Below are 4,823 nucleotides of genomic sequence, written 5' to 3'. Positions count from 1 at the left end.
CTCGCCGCCCAGTGCCCACAGCGGGCGCCGGGAGGTGCTGTGCGGCCTCTGTCCCCTGTGGCAGCCGCCAACCTTGTAAACATCTGGGCGAAGACGGCTCTGACACCGTGTCTCCTATTCCTCTCAAAAGGCAGCATTTATATATAAAAACGGGGTAAATTAAGAGGTTAATATATTAAACAGTTAATTTATAAACATTTAACGTCATAGATATCTTACAAAACAGCTCTGTGATAATAACGAGGATTTCCTTGCGAACAGTAAACACGAAAAAAAAGGTACAAAAGCATCAGTGAGCTTGTGAGCCGGGGGCCGGGGGGGGGGGTGGGGGGCGACACCAAGTCTCAGACCCGGAATCGCGTGGCTTCAAACATAAAATATTCCTCATGAAACGCGACATACAAATAGTCTTAACACTGAAATATAAAAAATTGAAAATGTCAATCATTCCCATCTTAAGGCCACTGTTTCACATTGCTGAAGGTTTGCGGCGTGCTGTTCATGGAGCCGAGGATGCGGGGCTAACGCATCGCGTCCAGGCTGCGGGCAGCGTTCTCCGTGTCCCTCAGCGCGCTTGGTGCCACGGCCGCCACGCCCGGGCCCGTGAGCCACGTGGAGGGCTGGCTTGCTGCAGACGTGGGAGGGCTGGCTCCAGGACGAAGGGCTCGTAGGCTACGGTTGCTATGACAATGTTGTTGCTAGGATAATTCCAAGGATCACAAGCAAAATAATTACACAAATAACAATGCACATCATTTTCTGCAAGATAAAAAAAAAAAACAGTAATTAATTTGCGAGGCATCGAAGGAAAGAAGTCACTCGTGTCATTTCCTAACAAGCTTCTCCTGGGACTCGAGAGTTTAAAATACAAGTCCGTGCCCTGACCGGTTTGGCTCAGTGGATGGAGCTTCGGCCTGCAGACTGAAGGGTCCCGGGTTCGATTCCGGTCAAGGGCATGTACCTTGGTTGCGGGCGCATCCCCGGTGGGGGGTGTGCAGGAGGCAGCTGATCGATGTTTCTAGCTCTCTAGCCCTCTCCCTTCCTCTCTGTAAAAAATCAATAAAATATATTTTTTTAAAAAATACAAATCCAGCCCTGGCTGGTGTGGCTCAATGGATAGAGCGTCAGCCTGCGGACTGAAGGGTCCCGGGTTCGATTCCAGTCAAGGGCTCATACCTCGGTTGCGGGCTCCATCCCCGTGCAGGAAGCAACCAATCAATGTGTCTCTCTCACATCGATGTGTGTGTGTCTCTGTCTCTCCCCCTCCCTTCCACTCTCTCTAAAAATCAATGGAAAACTATCCTCCGGTGAGGATTAACAAAAGTAAGTAAAATGTATTCTAGGTGGCAGTCTTTAAAAGAGGAGGAGGAGGAGGAGGAGGAGGAGGAGGAGGAGGAGGAGGAGGAAGAGGCCTGGGCCTGAAGACGCTCAGCGGCCACGGCAGGCGCTGGGAGGTTAGAGCCGCCAGCTGGGTGAGTCGGGGCAGCAGGCAGAGCGGCCGGAAGGTTAGCGGGTTAGTCGTTACTTACTGCCGCGCGGCAGAGGCATGCACCCTGGCGTCATCTGCAGCCTCACTTGCCAACCGATAAGCCAATAATCAGAGCCACGACAGCGACCAGCACCACCGCCACGGCCACCAGGATCCACTTTTTCTGCCAAAGAAAAGCGAGCTGGTCACACCGGGTCACGCCCTGTGGCCGCGCCAGGAGGCGGCCTCGTGTAAACCACCACCATCTGGACCCTTGGTAGGCCGGGCGCGGGAGGGGCCTGGGACCCGTTGCCGGGGGGCTCTCAGTTCCGGGATAACGTGACGTTTACTGGGAGGCCCGGGGTTCACGCGACGGGGAGACGACTGCCGGGGAGCCTGGAGCCCCGGGCTCGCGGGGAGGCCTGCCTGGCGGCCTCGCTCTGCTCCATGCCGAGGACCCGGCTCTTCCCCTGTGGGCTCTGCAGCCGCCCCGCCCCACCAAAGACAGCGGCTCTGTGAGCAAAGCCCCGACAGCCACCAGGTCTCCCGGCCGCACAGCTGCCTGGGAACAGAAGCGGCCGGAGGGGCCGCCCGGTGCAAGCGCCGAGGAGCAGGAGGCAGGTCCAGCAAGCCGTGCGCTGGGGGCGTCAGGCATCTCACAGGAACGAGCGAGCGGTGAGCCATCAGCTGGCGCTGGGTGATGCCCAGACCCCTAGCCCCAAAGCGAGGCCCCTGCAGGTGTGGAATGGGGTGCGTCACCCCACCCCTGTCATCTCTCCGCACCGATGAGCCTCGCCTGCACGTTCCCATTGGCCTGGACAAAAGGGGGGGAGCTGCCCCTTTTCCGTGACTTGAGGGGCCAGGCCCTCTGAGCCTGGACGAGGCTCAGCACCGCCCTCTGGAGGCCAGAAGCCTGCCCAGGTCCCAGGTCACCTGGGGGCCCAGGTCCCAGCATGAGGGGCTGCAGGCGACAGGGGAGCAGACCTGCACCTGTCGTCACAGAAGTCTGTGCACGACCCGACCCCGATTCCAAGGCCTTGGTTGACATGGCTGCATGCATGCACGCGCTCACACACACACTCGTGCACATACACGTGCGCACACACATACCCACTCACACACACGCTCGCGCACACACACATGCACACACATACCCACTCACATGCACACACATATGCACACACATACACACTCGCGTGCGCACACACACTCGCACACACTCGCACGCGTACACGCACATACCCACTCACATGCACACACGTGCACACACATACCCACTCACACACACGCTCGCGCACACACACGTGCACACACATACCCACTCACATGCACACACGTGCACACACATACACACTCACGTGCGCACGCACGGGCACACACAGCCTTCCGTCCCCGAGTCGGAAGGGCACTGCGTCGTCTCCGTGTTCCCTGGAAGGGCTCTGGCTCACACACACGACACGTTTAAGGTTCAGATACAAAGGTTCCGTGTGGACACTCCTGGACCTCACCTCTCGGCCGTCAAACCCTCCTCCTTCCCCACCACGGGGTCAGCAGGCAGCCTCAGCGGAGAACGCAGCGCTCACTGCGTGAAATGTGTAGCCCGTGGGTCTCAGGAGAACGGCCAATCCCGTTCGTTTATTTCTTTCCAATAAGGACCCGAGAGGCAGCGGACCCGGGATGAGCCCGCCCTGGAGGAGGGAGCGGGGGGCGGGGGGTGCCGTCTGCGAAGGGTCTGAATTACTCAGACGCGGAGGGGCTCTCAGCGTAATTTACCTCACAAACTCCCAGGCTTCTCAGCAAAAGAACAGCTTCTGCTTAACAACGCAGCACGAAGACGTGTTTATTCCTGGGACGCCTGAGGTCAGCCGACACAGATCACAGCCGGGCCCGCGGGGGAAACACGCCTGCCCCCCGTGGCCACTCACCCTGCGCGCTTTGCTCTGATACTTGATGGCTTTCTTCGTCTCCTCCTTGGCGTGTTCCACGTAGTCCGCCGCGTTCATCACGTTCTTCTCTATGTTGTTGATCATTTCACCCTGAGAACAAAACATTCCGGCTCAGGAGCCGTTCCCGCGGCCCCGCCGCGTCTCCGAGACGCCGCGAAGCCGAGGAGGTTCGCACGCGAGCGCGATGCGTGTGGATGGACCCGGATGCCGTTCTGACGCTCATGAGATGAGACCATGACAAATGGACCGACACGAAGTCACCAAAACCAGTTCATGTTTTGAAAAGAGCGAAAGGGATGCGGCAGCGCGGGGACGAGCACGCTGAGCGGTGGGCGCGACGCTGGCCGAGGAGGTCATGAGCGGGAATGTCGGGCGAGGGGCGTGCAGGGACGTGGCGGGGAGGCGTTACCTGGTGTCCTGTCCACCTGCAGGCGCAGCTGCAGCGGCATCGTAAGGCATGGAGAGGACGCACAATTAACTCGCTTCTCACTCTGACACCCGCTCTGAGTCCGACTACACACACAATGTGAACTAGGTGAGTCGACGTCACGACTACACACAGGCCCCCACGGGGACCAGGGGCAGGGCTCAGACACGGCAGGACGTGAAAACGCACGTCGTTCAGGGAAGAACATTAAACTCCCGGGGCCACTGTCATCACACCGCATGGCCTGTTTCCCTCCCTCTGCGAGTTCTGTCCTGGGAGCCAAGCACATGGCATTGCGTGTATATACACACACACGTGTCACATGTATGTTTATCTTTATACACACGTGTATATAGTCTCCACGTAAAGTTTTACAGATCCCTGTTAACTCAGAAGTCCAGCATTTGTCTATCTCAGTGAAAACCCTGTGCCCTGGCCAGTGTGCCTCAGTGGATAGAGTGTCGGCCTGTGGACTGAAGGGCTCTGGGTTCGATTCTAGTCAAGGGTACAGACCTCAGTTGCAGGCTCCTCCCCAGCCAGGGCCCTGGTCAGGCGTGTGCAGGAGGCAACCAATGGATGTCTCTCTCTCACATCGACGTTTCTCTCTGTCTCTCGCCCTCCCTTCCTCTCTAAACATCACTGGGAAAATGTCCTCGGAGGAGGAGTAAAAACAAACAAACAAACAAACAACACAGCCTCAGGGAACAGGAGTGTGTGTCCCTCTGGCTGCCCAGCAGGCTGCCCTGTGGACACACCGATTCCATGAACCAGCCAGTCCCTGCTGTTAGCAGTTTGAACCAGCGGTCGCCAACCTTTCGGACCTCACCGCCCACCAGCGGCCTCCAACCGCGGTTTAAGCTGCTTCCAGCACTCCGGCCTCACGCTGCAGTGACGGCCATCAGCTCTGAAGCCGAGGCTGCATCCGAAACAGGGCTTCCCGGGGCACGGGGTCGCCCGCGGATCTCACAGAGCCCCCCCCACC

General features: G+C 58.3%; 1 long non-coding RNA gene across 1 annotated transcript; it reads right to left on the bottom strand.

The window, feature by feature from the left end:
* Window positions 1–356: 356 nt before the first annotated feature.
* LOC102431679 lies at window positions 357–4,369 on the bottom strand. Its single transcript, XR_331047.3, has 3 exons — window positions 3,394–4,369; window positions 1,530–1,652; window positions 357–759 (listed from the first exon to the last, which is right to left on the bottom strand). It is a non-coding gene; the product is annotated as an uncharacterized LOC102431679 (long non-coding RNA).
* Window positions 4,370–4,823: the final 454 nt, after the last annotated feature.

The sequence above is a fragment of the Myotis lucifugus genome, unplaced genomic scaffold (genome assembly GCF_000147115.1).
Source record: "Myotis lucifugus unplaced genomic scaffold, Myoluc2.0 scaffold_6134, whole genome shotgun sequence".
Taxonomy (NCBI): Eukaryota; Metazoa; Chordata; class Mammalia; order Chiroptera; family Vespertilionidae; genus Myotis; species Myotis lucifugus.
This window is presented reverse-complemented; position numbering and strand designations above follow the sequence as displayed.